The sequence below is a fragment of the Micromys minutus genome (assembly GCF_963924665.1).
Source record: "Micromys minutus genome assembly, chromosome: 31".
Lineage (NCBI taxonomy): Eukaryota > Metazoa > Chordata > Mammalia > Rodentia > Muridae > Micromys > Micromys minutus.
In genome coordinates this window covers 17,833,903-17,852,645 of record NC_137966.1, presented here as the reverse complement: position 1 = coordinate 17,852,645, position 18,743 = coordinate 17,833,903, and positions in this window count along the sequence as shown.

Here is an 18,743-nt window from a genome sequence, read left to right as displayed (position 1 = left end):
GAAGTTCTGGGTGTCTATTACCAGCTTGAGACGTTTGGTTGAAGAAACAGGAGATAGCCAGGCAGTGATGGAGAAAAGGATGGATGGATGGATAGATGGATGGGGAGACACGCTGAGACTCAGGATGGATAAACAGGTCTCAAACTCTGACTCCTGCCTGTAGCAAAGCACTGTCTCTAAACCTCACTCCCTCCCCATGGAAGATTCCTTATCCACAAGGGGCTGGTGAAAAGCTCCTGAAAAGGCTTCTCTACCAGTGTGGCTGGAAGAGCAAAGGAAACATGGTATCTCTTGTTCTCCATGCCAAAACTCATGTTAGGCAAGGTAAAAGGGTGGATAGGAGGAAGGAGAGCAGATGACTTATTAACCTTCAGCAATGGGCTCTGTGAGCCGTGAGCAACACTCCAGCAATTTGTTGGTTGCTGCTGGCCCTGCTGAGTCTGCAGGGCTGGGGCTGCCTATGGGTGGAGTGTTTATTCTGGAAATGGCCCTGGTTGTTCCTCATACCATTATCCGGGAGAAAAAGCAGGCCTAGAGTAAGAATTAAGGTCCACCCTGGGTCTGACTATACAGTGCCTATTGGACCAAGGAGAAAAATGTCCATGACACCTTACACCCGGCTAAGTCTGGTAGAATCAGAACACAGAAAAAGATCTGTCCTAAAGAGCCCCAAGGGTTCATTTCAGAAGTTGGGAATAGGCCCTATATGCTCCAAGGGGAAAAGAGCACAGCAAGTGGAGGAGATATCCACACTCGCTACTCCTCCTTAGAAAAGCTCCTAGCTGGAACTTTCAGCAGTCTACTTTCATGGACCTGCAACCATGCAGTTACATTGAGCTGGCACACCTAAGTGACAGAGCCCGCTGGAATGTCTGGCTGTTCCCAGCGCTTCCCTTTTTATTTTGCCTAAGAAGTCTGTCATTCGGTGCTTTGGCTTCCCTGGGACTTGAACACTGAGGCAACTTGCCCCTTGGATGCACATAGCAAGAAGACAGGAAGGCCTTAGGGAAAGCCTCAGTTATGAAGGTGTGTTGGGGATCAAGCACCAGTTACCAGGAAGGCCCGCTGTGTTGTCTCATCAAATTTCAGCTGTCCTTGAACTTCTTGTGTGATAACACTTTACATCAGTGAAATAGTGGAGACGTTTTTATAATTGTTGACTTCTTGTTGGCAGGTTTAAAAGGTAGTTCTTATAGAGGGTTCGGGGCCTGACAAGAAAGAATACAGCCGATGGTGTAGCTCAGTTGTAGAATGCTGGCCTAGCATGCTTGAGGTACTGAGTTTAAAACCCATCTCCTGGAAAAAAAAAAAAAGGTCAATTACAGGCACCGACACGGCTAGCAGCGGGGGTCTACTCCGCGTTTTCTCAGTCCTTTCCCAGGGGAGAGGAGCAATCCTTTCCTTGGCCTCTTCCCTCGCATGGAGGAGACCCCACAGACACACCCTGGGGCAGGGAGGGGCGGCCGCGACACATTTTTGAGTCGTGACCAAGTGGAAACTCCCTCCCCAAAGCGGAAGCCGGGGGCGCCCCGCTGGGGCTTGAGCCTCCGCCGGGGCGGGGCGGGATCCCAGGCCGGGGGCGGGGCGCTGGGGGCGAGCTGGGCCCCGCCCCCACCGGTTCATAAATATGAATGAGGCGACTCCGTGCGGAAGTGCAAGCGTAACCCAGCCCTGCTGGCCCCGCCCACACCAAGAAAGAGACTTGCAGCCGGGGGCGTGGCTAGCCTCAGGCGTCCCGCCCCTCCGGCCCGTGAGGGGCCTCCTTCCGGCGGGGAGCGCCCGGGAGGTGACCTCCTGAGTGTTCTCCACCGCCCGTCGCGGGGAGGAGCTCGCGCCTCCCAGCACCCCCCGTAGGTGTGGCGAAGCTTTGTCCTGTGGTCTCTCCCACTCCGTCCCGTCCGCCCCCTTCGCCCGAGTCCCCAGAGTCGGGCGTGCTGGAGAGACCGTAGGGATTCCTTCATTCCGCACCCGCCGCGTAAAAAGTAGGACAACCCCTGGGCTTTGATTCCACTTCCAATGGACCACCGCCCGACAAAAATAAAAACGGCTGTCAGATGAGTACAAGACAAAAGAGTAGCTGAGAAGGTGACTTAAGACCTGAAGAAAGGAGCTTAGAGATGTAGCTCAGTAGTAAAAGTACTGCCCAGCATCGCATAAAACCAGGAATGGCCACGGGCACCTGTAATCCCAGCACTCTAGAAAGTGGAGGCAGGAGCATCAGGATTCAGCTGTATAGTGATTTTGAGGGCAACGTGAACCACTTAAAATACTGTTCCGAAATCCTGTCCCCAAAAGACTCAGAGGAAGCGGGGGAACAGACCACCTAAATAATTCGGTTGAAAATGGCTGGGGTGCAGAAAAAGAGTGGACTTGTGGTATTAACTTATTGTTTTGAGCAGGTGGCATGTTAAGTGTTTTATGGATTTTGGTTTGTTTGGGTTTTTGTTTTGCTTTGTTTTATCAAGACAGCTGAAAGTGAGTGCTTTCTCCCGTTATCTGGGAGGGAAGCAGGCTAAGGAAGATTTTGTTGCCTGAGGTCACATAGTTCTGCAGATATCATCTGGGACTGAGACTGAAGGCTGACATCACTCTTGAACCCTGTGTAGAGACCAGACCTGGAAGACCTCGACCAGAGAGAGACCCTCTGGCCCTCCCTTTCCACCCTCAGTGCTATGGTTGGAGGCAGCGACTGATTGACCTCCGGAGATGAAGGATGGGCAGGATGGGCTTTTGTGACTTTGGACCAGTGGCAGTAAAGAGCACCTTACATAGAACAAGGGTATTCTAAGCCATTGTGGTTATCTTCTGGGAGATGCTTTTATTGTCTGGATACTGGTAGGGAAGGACCATAATGGAACTCTCTGTCAGAGCCCTTTGATAAGGAAACTGTGATAGGATATGATTCCCCAGAGAGAACACAACTATTAAAGACACAGAGGTGAGACCGGAATCCAAATTTGACACTAGAGCATAAATAGGGTATTTACCTAAAAAAAAAAAAAAAAAAAAAAAAAAGCCCTTCCTCCAAAACACACTAGGAATAGATCAATTGGGCACAGTGACCAAGGGGAAGGAAGTCACCACACTTTCTATTCTCAGTTCCTGCTCCGTGTCCCTAGGCCATTGTGCCTGAGCCGATCTTTCTTAGGATGGCACAGGTATAGAGGGGTGTCATCCAATCAGGGATTAGGTCTGGAGCTCCTTCTTAGCTGAACACATTGGGGCTCTTGAGACACTTCCGTTAGCCCAGGTTTAGAATTACTGGAGTTACTGGGTAGGTCATCACTGACAGACAGGCATCAAGAATGTGATACTAGGCTGCTCAAAGACCCTGTCTTGCAAAAAAGAATGGGGTATGATGGGGCTAGAGGGAGGATGGCTAACTGGTTAGGCGTTCCGGCTGCTCTTCAGAGGAGAGCTTCACGCACATGAATGATTCCCAGGGCTGACATCACATCGTCTGCAGTTTCAGGGGATCTAACACCTAGCTTTGGCACACCAGGAACGCCTCTGGTACACATGCCAGCAGGCAAAGCACTGGTTCGCATGAAATGAAAGTAAATGAAGAGAAACTTTAAAGAATGTAGTACTAGGAATGGAGGAGGTAGGGAGCCCCTTTGAGCCCCCCCCCCCATGAGGTTTAAAGCTACACAGAAGAGTCAAGAGTTCTCTGGAGAGGGCTGCGGACATGGATCAGCCAGAGAGTTGGTAGCACGTGGGATCTCTACACTGGGGAGGTAAAGACAGGCCCCGAGGGCTTGCTGTCCAGGCCGTCTAGCCTTCTTGGCAAACTCCGGGTCATTAAGAGACCCAGAAAACAAGGTGGGGCCATCAGGGTGGTAAGGTGAAGGTGTTTGCTGCCGAGCCGGAAGACCTGAATTCAGTACCTGGAACCAAAGTTGTGGAAGGAAAGATCTGAGTCTTGCACCCTGTTCTCCCACACCTATGCCATGGCATGCACCCCCCCACACACACACACACACGTGCATTTAGCATCGAGCACCCTTACTGACTGAGCCATCTCACTAGCCTCTGTGGTTTTTCTTTGTGTTGCTGGAGCTGACAATCGGGTTTTCCCACTACTGTTTATCAGTCTCTTTCTCTCATCGAATCGCTGAGTTACAGCTCCAGTCTTGAGTCTATAACATCAAGCCTTATACCAAAAAAAATCCCTGTTCCTCTGCTCTTTCCTTCTTTCTTTCCTCTTCTTCTTCCTCCCCCTCCCTATTTAAAAAGCAGAGTCACTGAGGCTAGCCTGAAGCTCAGGAGGTCCTTGAATATGAAACTCTCCTGCTTGAGCCTTGTGGGTGCTGGAATTGCTTACATTTACTACCATACCTGGTTCCAAATGTCTTCTATCATCAAGTCTAAGAGGACTGGCCTGTGTCCTTCAGTAGATGGATGGAGGAACTGCAATCTACTGAAAGGATATTATATTTAGGAAGGAATGAACCACTGAATACTACATGAAGGAATCTGGAAGATATGAGTTTTCCTTTAAAGTGGTTTTCAGGGTTGAATAGTTGGCACTTGCTGCTATAGCATAGGACCAGTTCTTCTAGCCTCTGGCACAAGGAACTCAAGTAGTCACACACATGCTGGAAAAACCATCCACACACATAAAAATAATAAATCTTAAACACACACAAAAGTAGGATCTCATGTACCCTAAACTGGCCCCAAACTCACAGAGACCCACCTGCCTCTGCCTTCTGAGCGCTGAGGCTAAAGGTGTGAGCCACCAGGCCAAGCTTTGGTTGTATTTGGTTTGTTTAGGTATATGGAAGCTTTACTGCCCGTGTCTGTCCATCACACGAGGGCAGTGCCTGGGGAGACATTGGATTCCCTGGAACTGGAGTTAGAGGGTTGTCAGTGGCCATGTAGGTGCTGAGAATCAAACCCCAGGTCTTCTTTTTGTTTTGTTTTGTTTTGTTTTGAGAAAGGGTTTCTCTGTATAGCCCTGGCTGTCTTCGAATTCACTCAGTACAGCAGGCTGGCCTGAATTTCATTTGTATTATAACACAATTATTAATAGCGAAGTGGTTTATATGAGAGATATAAGAAACAGAGCGGGCAGTGCTCTTCACCACGGAGCCTTTTCTCCATCCCGGTTTATATATTGGTATAGGCAGTATGCCACTTTGGGTAGCTTGTACTGGCCATGTAATCTTAAGATGATGTTGAGCGTAATAATTCTTCTGCCTCCACCTCCCCAATGCTAAGATGACAGGTGTGCACCACCTTGCCTGGTGTACGTGATGCCTAAGATCAAACCCAAGGCTTGATAAGTTCTAGGCAGGCCCTCCACCAACTGAACTACATCAGCAGCCCTCTCCATTTTATCAATTTCTTTGTTTTTGAAGACAAGGTTCTACTCCAAAGTCCAGGCTGGCCTGAAACGTATATGTAGACTTGCTGGCATTAAACATAAACGACTCCTTCTTCCTGTGATGGTTTGAATATGCTTGGCTCAGGGAGTGGTACTATTAGGAGGTGTGGCCTTGTTGGAGTAGGTGCATCACTGTGGGCGTGGGCTTAAGACTCTCATGCTATCTGCCTGGTCAGTCTTCCACTAGCAGCCTTCAGATGAAGAGGTAGAACTCTCAGCTCCTCCAGCTCCATGCCTATTTGGATGTTGTCATTTTCCTGCCTTGTGATTATGGACTGAACCTCTGAACCTATAGGCCAGCCCCAAGTAAATGTTGTTCTTTATAAGAGTTGCCTTGGTCATGGTATCTGTTCACAGCAGTAAAACCCTAAGACACTGCCTCAGCCTTTCGAGCACTAGGATTGCAGGTGTGGTCTAGGGTATCTTTTTCAGGAAAAATGTTCCAGTCTGGTGGTGGTGGTGTGTGCTTTTAATCCCAGCACTTAGAAGGCAGAGGCAGGTGGATCTCTGAGCTTGAGGCCAGCCTGGTCTACAAATAAAGTTTCAGGACAGCCAGAGCTCCACAGAGAAACCCTATCTCGAAAAAAACAAAAAACAAACAACAACAAAAAATGTTTCCAAATAGTTGTGGACACACAGTACTGTAACTATGCCGGAAACCACTAAATGCTACAGTGTTGTAGAGTGTGCATGAAATGGCTTAGAAGTTATCTCCCTGACACTCTTATGAAAATGATCCAAGGAGTTGGTGAAATGTCAGTGGATAAGAGCCCTGGCTGCTTTTCTCAAGAACCCAATTTCAATTCCCAGCACCCACATGCGGCTCATGACCACCTAAAATGGGATCCAATGCCCCCTTCTGGTGTCAGAACAAAGCTTATGCAGACAAAACACTCAGACATAAAACACATAAATAAACCTTAAAATTAAGTTCATACGGGCTGATGAGATGGCTCAGTGGGTGAGAGCACATATTGCTCTTGCAGAAGACCTGAGTTCAAGTCCCAGCATCCACACTATGTCCGTACTGCAACTCAACTCCAGGGAGATCCGATACACTTCTGGTCTCCATGGATACCTGTACTCATGTGCTCAAACCCAGACCCACACATGCATACCATAATTTAAAATAAATTTATCATCATCATCATCATCATCATTATGATTGGGATGCAGAGGTCAGAAGACTACTTTGTGGAGTCGCATGGTTTTGGGGCCAGAGGCTCAGGCTCAGGTTGGCAGGTTAGCAGACTGTCATGTCAAGAAGCATCTGTACTTATGTAACCATTCTGCCAGCCTCACGATGAATAAAAGAGCGCATCCGGAAGTCCTGCCCTCAGGGTAACAAGAAGACTTCAGGACTGGAGGTTCTCAGGAGGTGTAAGCAGACTGAAAAGGATAAGCCCTTTGCTTAAGTGACTCCCGAGCTCCGCCCCCTCCCTTTACCTCCTTGTTATCTGTCTCTGTCTGTAGCTCTTTCCACCCTTGGAATTCCTTTTTGTTTATAGTCTGGATTTTTTTTTTCTCTCTTGCTCCACTGAACTCCATGAAGTCAGGGGCTTATCTTTACTCGGTTTGCCACATAATAGGTGCTCAATTAGTATGTGCTGAATAAATCTTGAAGCTCTAATGTACCAGGGTGGTGGGATACAGGAAAGGGGACTCCACCCTCTCAGAGGAGAAGGGGAGTGGGGAGGGACTGTGGCGGCGGGGGGGGGGAGGATCTGGAGAAGGACACAACGAACAGGATATAAAGTGAATAAATAAATTAATGGGAAAAGAATCTTCAGGTGAGCTGGAGAGATGGCTTAGTGGTTAAGAACACTGCCTGTTCTTTGAGTTCAATTCCCAGCAACCACATGGTGGGTCACAACCTTCTATAATTGGATTGATGCCCTCTTCTGGTGTGTGTGAAGCTACAGTGTACTCACATACATAAATAAATCTCTTTTTTTTCATAAATAAATCTTTAAAAAAAAAAAAAACTTCAAACTCACATAGATTGATGATGTTGGAGGCAGGTCATTCGAGAAGGTCGTGGTCTCCAGCACAGGTGGCTTCCTGTGTGTCCCAGTGGCAGTGGGGCATCTCTGGAAAGGAGACTCCAAAGCCCAGCCTGGCAGAGAAGAAGAGGCAAAGGGAAGGGATTGAAGCTGCAGACTGCAAAGGAAGACTGAAGCCCCAGGCTGCCTTGGGCGTGTCCCCGGCCTTTGCACCTTCGGAATGTGACTGATTGTGCCTCTGCTGCTGGCCACAGTCTTGAATCTGATATCTGGATCTGACATCTGGAAGCTGAATTCCAGGAGGAGAAAACATTTCTACAAGGGATGCAAGAGTGTCTGGGAGAAAGATAAGACCTTGCCCCAGCCCCTAAGCTACTATTAGAGTCTCTACTGGGACAGCCTGGGGCCAGGACAGATTAAGTCTGAGTTAAAAGTGTCATTACCTATGGATTTTCCAATTTGAAGAGCCAAAGAAGGAGTAGCTTCCTCATTCGCTTTGACCTCAAACCAGTACTTCCCAAGGGGAAGCCATGAGTCACAGGTCTGCACCTTTCTCATTAATTTTTCTAACATGAGTGGTGTTCTGTCTGCATATATGTTTTTGCACCACGTGTGTGATTGTTGGCCTAGGAAGACAGGTGTCGGACCTCCTGGAACTGGAGTGATAAATGATTTTAAGTTGCCACGTGAACGCTGAGACTTGAACCCTCTGAAAGAGCAGCCAGTGCTTTGAACCGAACCGCAGAGCCAGCTCTCTAGCTCTGTTGGATTTTCCTTTCTAAGATTCTATTTTATTTTTTTTAAGTTATGTGTATGGGGTTGGATTATGTAAATGTGTGCACATGTAAATGCAGTCACCCAGAGAGACCAGAAGAGAATATCAGATCTCCTGGAGCTGGAGTTACAAGCAGTTGTAAGTTGCCTAATGGAGTGTTGGGACCTGAACTAGGATCCTCTGCAAGAGCAGCAAGCTCTCTTAACCACTGAACCATCTTTCTAGAATAGTGGGCATTGAACCCAGGGTCTTGTGCCTTACAGACAGGCCCTCTGTCACTGAGCTGTATCCCCAACAATGCCCCCATCTCTTTAAATGTAGCCCCAGGCTGGCCTCAAACTCTTTATACAGCCAGAAGTGAAGCCGGGAGGCTCAGAAGTTCAAGGTAACCTGATGGACAGGTTTGTGCGTTCATACCCAGTTCAGGATCAGACCCAGAGCTGCAGGGTTGCTATGCAACCATTCTACCAACTGACCTGTATCTCCAGACCCCACTCAGGACTCTTTTTACTTTTTATTCCGAAACAGGACTACAGTCAGTTGCCTAGGCTGACCTTGAACCTGAGGTCCTCATGCTTCAGCTGAGGTGGCAGATCCCAGCAAGTGTGGGCAACTGTAGAGCCTGCAGGCTTGGCCTGTCCCTGGGATGTCACTTTTCTGCTCCCTAGGTGATAGCTGAGGTTGGGGGAGGGTCCGGGGAATCTTCCTCAGATTCATGCATGGTCATTTAATATTGGAAGGTCCGGATTGAAGAGACGGCTTAGCGGTTAAGAGCGCTGATTGTTCTTCAGGAGGTCCTGATTTCAATTCCCAGCAACCACATGGTGGCTCACAACCATCTGTAATGAGATCTGATGCCTTCTTCTGGTGTGTCTGAAGACAGCTACAGTATATATGAGGGTCACTGAATCAGCATTCAGGTGGTCTCTGCTTTCCCTGCTGGACACCTGGAAGCTGCTGGTGGGTTAGAATCAGGAGGCTGGACCAGGGCTTAGGACTTCAGAGAGGAAACTCAGTGCCCAAGCAGAGCCTCTCAGATGCCCTGTCTAAATCCTGTAGGAGCAAAAGCCTCTTCTAAGTTTTGTTATCATTAGCATACAAAATAATGGGTGTTTCTGTTTTTTGCCACTGTTTCTGTATCCTTGAAGGAGAGCAGCTTCTGAAATTTGCTGAAGGCAGGTGAAGTGTTAGAAGGAGCTTGGAGTCTCTGGACTCAGTGACCGGCTGGACAGATGGCTCATTGGCAAGGACTTGGCACCTGCAGCTCTTGAGGACAACCTGCCATTTCTCAGCACCCACAGGAGCGCTCACAACCACTGCGACTTCAGTTCCAGGGTATCTCACATCCTCTTCTGGTCCCCATAGGCAGCAGACACACATGTGATGTACGGACACGCATGCAGACAAAACACCAGAAAATGAATAAATATTTTTAAAACTTATTATGGGCTGGAGAGATGGCTCAGTGGTTAAGTCCACTGACTGCTCGCCCAGAGGTGCTGAGTTCAATTCCCAGCAACCACACGGTGGCTCACAACTGCCTTTAATTTAACTCTAGTTCAAGAGAATCTGTCTCTCTTGTATAGACATCCATGTGGGGGAAGCATTAAAGCACACAAAGATAAATAACTCTCAAGGGAATAACAATTGGCATGTTGGTGCATGCCCATAATGGTTTTTGTTTGTTGTTGTTGTTGTTGTTGTTTTAAATTTTTAAATTTATTTTTACTTGATGGGTATGTTCACCACATTCATGTAATGCCAAAGGAGGCCAGGAGAGGGCGCTGGATCCCCTGGGACGGAAGTCATAGCTCATGGTGAGTTGCCATGCGTTTTCTGGGAACTGAACCTAAGTCCTCCAGAAGAGCAGCCTGTGCTCCTAACTGAACTGAGCCTTATCTCCAGCCTCTGTATTCTTAACACTCAGAAGTGAGAGGCCAAAAGATACAAAATTCAAAGTCTTCTTTAGCTACATAGTGAGTTCCAGGACAGCCAGGGCTACACAGAGAAACCCTGTCTCAAAAACAAAACAAGATAGCTAGTTTGCTCACAGCAACCCCGCAGGGAAGAAAGAGATGCTGCTGTGAGGGAGAGAGTCGAGGCCAGGCACTGAAGCTGAGATTGTCTGGTTCACCATGGCTCTGGTGCCTATGAAGGCATTTCTGGTCCTTTTCAACCGTTTGACAGAGTGCTACACCATAGCAAATGTCACTGAGTTTTCAAACAGGTCCATGTGACCTCAGACTTCAGAAATATCTATGGTCTCTATAGGTGGATGCTTCTCATCTGCTCAGAAGTGACCCATGGGGTTAGGGATGTGGTTCAGCTGGTAGAGTCATTGCTTAGCGTGCACAGAATCTTGGGTTTGATCCGCAGCACAGCACAAACTGGTGGTGAGGGTCTGTACCTCTAAACCCTTCCCTTCTGCAGAGACAGAAGAATGAGAAGCTCAAGGTCATCCTTGCCTACATATTGACTCTCGGGCCAACCTAGGATTTATGAGAACCTGTCTAAGAGAATAAAATTAAAAGAAAGTACCTGTTGCCCCCAAGAGATGTGGGAGGGGGTGGAAGGTTCCCTCCGGCTGCACAGTAGTCTCCCCAGGTTTCCAGACCCACGATTTCCCCAGCTTCCTTTAGAATCTGGTCTAGATGCTGTTCTCAGCCCTTCCAGATAGATGTTAGGCCCTTCTGTTTGTCACTGGCCACTTCCTCAGGACTGTTGCCTTCCATTCCTTACGTTCTTGGACTGAGCACATAGACCTGTGCTTCGTGTGTGTGTGTGTGTGTGTGTGTGTGTGTGTGTGTGTGTGTGTGTATCTATCTATCTATCTATCTATCTATCTATCTATCTATCTATCTATCTGATTCTATTCCAGTCACCTAAGGAACGGGGCAGGCCAGCGGGGAAGGCACTTTCCAAATATGAGCAAAACTGTGGGTTCTTCCTCAGCTTTGGGGGTGGGGAGACTTGGCACCCCTCCTCATGTCATCCTCCACGAGTGAACAGCAAGCAGCTCCCGACCTGGTTCTTTCCAGTACTGTGGTGTGGTGGGTCTGCCGTCCCCCTGTCAAACAAGCTCGACTTCAGGATGAGCTGGGAGAATAAAGACCAACGCCCAACTATACCTTGCACCTTGAGCTCCTAGTTCAGCGGTTCTCAACTGTAGGCCCAGACCCTGTTGGCAAACCTAGCTCACCAAAAATATTTACATTGCCAGTCATAACAGTATCGAAATACAGTTATGAAGTAGCAACAAAAGTAATTCACGGTTGGGGGTCAGCACACATGAGGAACTGTATTAAGGGGTCGCAACCTTAGGAAGGTTGGGAACCACTGAGCTAACTGGTTCTTGCCTCATATCCAGCATCTGTGTGTAAAGGTATGCCAGCACCCGGGCCTGGGATCCTCATGTTTCTCTTGAGTAGCAAGAGACTCGGTTGCCTGGGAGATTTCCCACGTCTCTGTTCTGCACGATATGCAGGGACCTCGAGGCTGAGTCTGAGGTCTGAACCCTTGAGATGTCCCTGTCCTCTTAGGTCTTGCAGGAAACAGCCCGTTGTCCCTGTTGTAGATGTGCAGTATGGGAATGCCGCTCCACGGTCAACACGGTTGGACACTGGCCAGGGCTGAGCCGCCCTAAGCGAGTGCTATAAACACTAACTCGAGGCAGCTGTGAGGTAGGGCTTGGACCAAGGCTCAAGCGTCAGGTTCTGTCTCCTACCAGGGAAACCCTCTTCCTCCAGCCTTTCCCAGTCCTGCCCCTGGTGTCCAATGTCTCACATTTCAGCTTCTGAGTTCCGGGCAGCACTGAGCCACCGCTGAGCCTCTGCAGGGCAGACGTTAACTCTTGATAATGCGCTGGTGCCAACGACAGCTCCTCCAGGACTGAGCAGCAGGGACGCAAAGCCTGGAGGGCGGGAGTGTCTACTCACTGGTTCGTCTTGCCTCGTTCTTTCCTATTGGCCCAAACTCCAGGACACTGAGGTTTGCACCACAGAGCATAAATTACATGCCAGTTTGCGCTGTTTATTTATTTACAAAGGGTATTTTGTGTAGTTCTGGCTGTCCTAGAACTCACTCTATAGACCAGGCTTAGAGATCTGCCTGCCTGGGTATTGGGGTTAAGGGCATGCGCCATCACCCGGCTTGCTTTTATCTGTAATCTCAACCGTAGTGATGACTTTTCCTCTACATCCCTTACTGCACCCAGCTGGATACTCCCCTGGCATCTGGCTGCCTCTCACCATGGCTGGGCCCCCAGTACCAGGTGAGCTCGTGAGCTGAGAAGCCAGAGTGGAAGGTGTTCTTCAGAGCATCTGAGGTAGTAGAGAAGAGTGAACGGACCTAGGCTCAGGTACTGATCGACTGTAACAATGGACAGCAAGTTGCCTGGATCTGGTGTGAAGATGGGAATCTGTCTCAAAGGTTAGAAATAAGAAAAGTGGCCAGAGCAGTACTGGGGGTCACAGGTGGTTGCAGCTTCCACATCCTACATTTCCCAGGATGCCTTGGGGTGTTGAGCCCATCACTCCCCAGGAAATCACGTCCCTCTCTCACTTTGAAGTCCAGAACTGGCTATGACCGTAGCCCCTGTCTCTTTTCCATCCTGTCCAGTTCCTGATCATTCTATTCTAGTCACCAAAGGAATTAGCAGGACAGGCCAGAGATGTCACTTGCCTAATATAAGCAAAGCTGTGGGGGTGGGAGGAGGAGGAATAAAAGAAGAAAAATGGCCTGGCATCCCACTCTTTCCCCTACCTTTGTCCACTCCATGAAAGGACAGAAAGTAGCCTCCCCACCCAGTTCTCTCCTGCACCTTACGTTTCAATTCAAAACGTATCCCCCTTCTGGCTTCCTGTGGGCCTCCTTGGCTCTCTCCAGCCACACCCCACTGGCTCCTTGGCTAACTTCCTTTTACAGGAACCAAAACTAAGGTGCTTTCCTGCTTCACTCACGGTGAGAGTCTAAAATATATAAAATATATATATATATACATTTCAGATCCTGGTCCACCTGTTGGCTTTCTTTTCCTTTTGTTTCAAATGAGCAGATAGGGTCTTAAGGTAGCTCAGGTTGCCTTCGAACTCAAGACCTTTCTGCCTCAGCTTCCCAAGTTTTACTGGGGTTCCAAGCATGAGCCACCCTACTGTCTCCTAGTGAAATGATCATAACTATTGTAATTGCTCCACCTGCTCGCTGAGACCACTGAGGAAGCAGTTACAGCTGTTTCTGTCGGAATCAGGAACAGTCTGGCATGCAGCTATAAACTGACGGTTAAAAGGGGGGCGGGTGCTAGGCTAGAGAAATGGCTCACTGGTTAAGAGCACTGACTGTCCTTCCAGAGGTCCTGAGTTTAATTCCCAGCAGCAACATGGTGGCTCACAACCATCTGTAATGGGATCCAATACCCTCTTCTGGTGTGCCTGAAGACAGCTACAGTGTACTCATGTACATAAAATAAATATTTTTTTTTAAAAGGGGGGAGGGTGCTTCCTGCAATGTAGTTCAAGAACCTGTCTGCACTGCCTGTTGGTACATTGGGAAGCAGAGAATTCCCCAAGGGGAAAACTTGCCAAGTGAGGGAGCTGAGGGCAAGGGGAGGGACGAAAAGAAGGGTAGGCAGGGAATGGTTGACAGAGACAAGGGCAACCATCAACTGTGGCAAAGTCAAGACACACAAGAGTGGTACCTATCTCTAGTGGCTGGCGTTGAAGGTCTGGTTCATGACCAAAGCTGAATGAATCAGCAGAGGTCGGCACCTTTAGTCAAGCTGGGTACTACCTAGGTCTGTGAGGCTCTGTGGATGCCACAGGGCTCCACCCTACAATGAATAAACCTTTTGCTTAGTTCTACTTATCCCTGGGTCACTTGTCCACAAAGTGGCGTGTATGCAAGGCGCCCTCTAGTGGTTTGGGGTCCCAGCTTTGTTGGGTCAGGTGACTGGGATATTGAGGGACACTGGATTTGCTCTTGACCCCAACAGGAACATTTTAACCTTATTCCATCCAGATCACTGGGTCCTTTCCCAAACATTGGCACTTCCGGTCTATACATCTCACCCTGGTTCCAATAATTGGTGTCTGCTGTTTTCCTTGTTTGGTTTTTGGTTCTGGTTTTGTTTATTTATTTATTTATTTTGTTTTTTTGTTTTTTTGTTTTTTGTTTTTTTTTTGAGACAAGGTCTCTTTACAAAGTCATGTTCTTTTCCGGAACTTGCTGTGTAGTAGACTAGGCTGGCCTCAACTTACAAAGATCTACCTGCATCTGCCTCCTGAACGCTCAGATTACAGGTGTGTTTCGGCTGGTACCCACTATACATAGCATTCTGTTTTCCCACAGAGCAGACCAGGGCTGAAGTGGTCCAAGCCTCATCTGCACTTCTGTTCCTAGTGTGAATAGTGTATGGAGCTACAAGGAAAGTCTTCGAATTGAAGCTAGGAACACAGTCCCGCTGAATTCAGTCTTGCTGAGAATAAATACTCTGACGGAGGCACGTATGGCGAGAAGGGCTTGTTTCATCCCACGTTCTAGGCTACAATCTGTCGCAGTAGAGGGGTCGGGGTGAAGCTGTTAGGTTCACCGCATCCATTGTCTTGCGCAGCAGTTGGCTCGTGCATACTGTGTTCAGTTCACTTTCTCTCTGTTTCTTATAGCCCAGTCCCCAAACCCAGGGCACAGTGGTGCCTGTGATTCCAGGGTGTTCTCTATCTCTGTAAATGTCATGGCCAAAAGCAGCTCGGGGAGGAAAGCGTTTATTTCAGTGTATACCTCCAGTCATAGTCCACCATTGAGGGGAGGCAGGGAGGAGACATGGATTATACAGAGGCCACGAACAGGCTCCTTCCTCTTCCATGCTCACATAGCTTTCCTTTCTTTCTTTTTATAATTTACACATTTTTTTTTTATTTTATGTCCATTTGTGTTTTGCCTGTAAGCAAGTCCGTGTGAGAGAGTTGGACTCCCTGCTACTGGAAGAACAGACAGGTGTGAGGCGCCATGAGATTGCCGGGACTAGAACCCAGGTCCTCTGGAAGTGCAGCTCTTAACTGCTGAGCCATCCCCCCAGCCCAGGTAGCTCTTCTAATACAGCCCAGATCCACCCGCCGAAGGGACATACTGCCCAGTGGACAATGCCCTTATGCATCAATTAGCAATCAAGAAAATGCCACACAAACATGCCCACAGTAAGACACTCTGGTAGAGTCTCCCTCAGATAACTCTGGGCAGCATCAAGTTGACGGGTGACAATAATGGTGGGACTAGGTCTTCCCATATCAATGAATGGAGTCAAGATAACGCCACAGAACATACGTACTGGACAACCTGCTCTAGGTAATGCCTCAGCGAGATTCCCTTCCCAGGTAACTCTCCATTTTGTCAAGATAACAACTAAAATGAACCATGACAAATCTATCTCCAGCTTACTGTGCGTCCTTAGAATATCTCTTAGTTTGCTGTTTCTTTCTCATGTCCCCACTCTGTGTAACATGTAATGTCTATGTCTCAGTGACCCTCATGGCGGTTTCTTTTGTGAAACAGAATCTAAGTATGTACAGGTTGGTCTTAAACTCCCTAAGCTGTCCAGGCTGTCCTAGAATTCAAGATCCGATCCATCTGTCTTAGCTTCCCAGGTACGAAGACTGTGGGTATGTGCTACGGTGCCTAGCTTCTCCTCATTTTTTTTTTGTTTGTTTGTTTTCAAATTTTTATTTATTTATTTTATTTATATGAGTACACTGTAGCTGTTCTCAGACACACCAGAAGAAGGTATCAGATCCCATTACAGATGGTTGTGAGCTACCATGTGGTTGCTGGGATTTGAACTCAGTACCTCTGGAAGCGCAATCAGCTCTTCTCCTCTGAGCCATCCCTCCCACTCTAACTTCTCCTCTTGTTTTAATGCCCTAGGCCAATGTAGGTGGAACTATGAGTGTATGACTCCTGTGACTGGTGATCTTGGAGAGGTCATTTGGTGGGTCCTCTATAAGCAGGGTTCCTCTGGGTGTTTGGAGAGGAGGAAGCAATCAAGGCAGAGCTGGCAAGATGGCTCAGTGGTTAAGAGCACTGATTGCTCTTCCCAAGGTTCTGCGTTCAATTCCCAGCAACCACATAGTGGCTCACAACCATCTGTAATGGGATCTGACGCCCTCTTCTGGTGTGTCTGAAGACAGTGTACCTATGTATAATAAACACACAAATCTTAAAAAAAAAAAAAAGAAAAGAAAAAGAAAAGATAAAGAGAAGGCTTGAGTTGGGCACAGGGGTATGTATCCATAGGTACAGCCACTTGGGAGAGAGGCAGGAGGACCACATGTGTCCAAAAAGAACACTGCCTGGGGGAACTTAATACCCAGCCTTAAAGAGAGAAGACAGACACAAAGGCACAGAGAAGGCTCTGGCTGCACTGGGAGAATGTGGCTTGCAGGGAGGGAAGGAGGGGACCATGCCACAAGGACTTGACAGTCATTGAGACAGTGGGCACCTCAGCTTTCTAGCCAAAAGCAAGAATTCTCCAGACAATAATCAGAGGGCCTGGAGGAGCATCCCAACCCTCAGAGGTATGCACTCGGATTTTATCCACCAAGGCTCCAAGCTCAGTGTCTGGTTTAGTCATATAGCCTGAATTTGTGACCTAAAGTGTGTCATAATAAAAAAAAATTAATGATATTTTGTAGCACATGAAAATGATGAAATTCTAATTATATGGCTGATTGTTGTGTAATAGTTTACTTCAAGATTGAAACATGCTATCCAGCAGAGAAGCTCCTTAAGCAGGAGGGTAAACAACTCAAAACAGTTTCAGGAAGTCCCTGAAACCAATCAGATTCACTCTTCCTTGCCCTGCCAGAGTGAGCTTTTAAAACTGAGAGTCTCTTCTAGAAGAGCAGAGCTAAGCTGCAAGGAAGACTCCAAGACCAGAGCAGCTGCCTGGGTGAAGCAGGAACCAGGGGAGCTGCCTGGCAGAGGTTTAAACCAAAAAGGTTTGGATAGGATAAGTTGTAACCCCTTGAGCTGCCTGTAGGCTGTGCAGTGTGCTCCAGGTGCTCTGGGTTTTGTGGGCTGTCACCTATACTAGGCTGGGCTTTGGTGATGCAGCTGTCTTTGAGTCAATTCTACTCTTGTAAGTGACCCCTCACCCATATTTCTGTAAGGAGCCCTAATTAAACTCATTGGTTAACCAAGTTGAACTTTGGTCTGTTATGGGCTCCCTGCTTAGAGTGAGTAGATGTGTATGTTGTGTCTACCCAGGGAAAGCTTTGTCATATAACACTGTACACAGCTTCTTGTTTATTATAATTGATATGTGGGTATGGTTCATGTAGCTCCTCCTGGTCTTGAGCCAAATAGATGATTGAACTTCTGATTTTCCTCCCTCCACCTTTGGAGTGCTTGAACTAAAGGCATTGGCTTGTTTGTCACTAGGGATAAAACCCAGGGCTTCATGAATGACACGTAACGACAGTACTGATCTACATCCTCAGCCCTGATACTTGGGTACAAGTTTAAGCCGCTAGCCTTGTGGAAATTTGTTAAATAGTAATAGGAATTCAAAAGAACAGTACTCTAGACGCATATAGGGCAGCTGTTTAGAAACAGGGAAAAATCTATCCCTCCTCCACAGGGATAAAAATCGGCAGCAAGGATGGATGTGACCCAGTAACAAAGTAGTTGTCTACTATGTGTAAGGCCCACTGGTTAAGAGCATGTCCTGTGCTTGCAGAGAGGACCGATTCAGTTCCTAGCACCCACATTTTCTGGGTCACAGTTGTCTGTAACCCCAGCTCCAAGTGATCAGATGTCTCTGGTGTCTGTTGGCATGGAAGCCCATGTACCCACCAACTCACTACAACAGATGGAGACATAAAAATTATAAAGAGAACTGTAGCAGCTCCCTTTGCTTAGGAACCCTTCCTCAGGAAGAGTTTTGCTTGTGTGTTAAGGTTTTTGAGACAGGGTCTCATATTGTAGCGCAGGCTGGCCTTGAACTTGAGGGTTTTGTCTGCCTCGTTTTCTCAGGACTGAGTCACTAATAAGTTTAATTGAAGGTTTTTTTTAGCAGGCTCTCACTTCGTAACCGTGGATCCCACTCTGTTACAAAGATCCGCCTGCCTCTGCCTTCCAAGTGCTGGGGTTAAAAGGAGAGTGTGGGGGCTGGAGAGATGGCTCAGTGGTTAAGAGCACCGACTGCTCTTCCAGAGGTCTTGAGTACAATTCCCAGCAACCACATGGTGGCTCACAAACATCTTCAGTGAGATCTGATGGTGTGTCTGAAGACAGCGATAGTGTACTCAAGTACATGAAATAAATAAGTAAATAAAATGTGGTTGCTGGGATTTGAACTCAGGACCTCTGGAAGAACAGTTAGTGCTCTTAGCTGTTGAGCCGTCTCTCCAGCCCTGGCTGTTGGTTCTTATGACTCCCATCTCTGTACCATCATCAGCTTTCTGGCAGCCTGGGATGAGAACAGCGTCTGTCTGTCTGTTCTGGGAAGGGAGCTGACTACATTGTCAGAACCACCGGGGCTTGGGCTGGCAAGGAGAGACAACTTAAACTGCTCTGATTTCTGGTCATC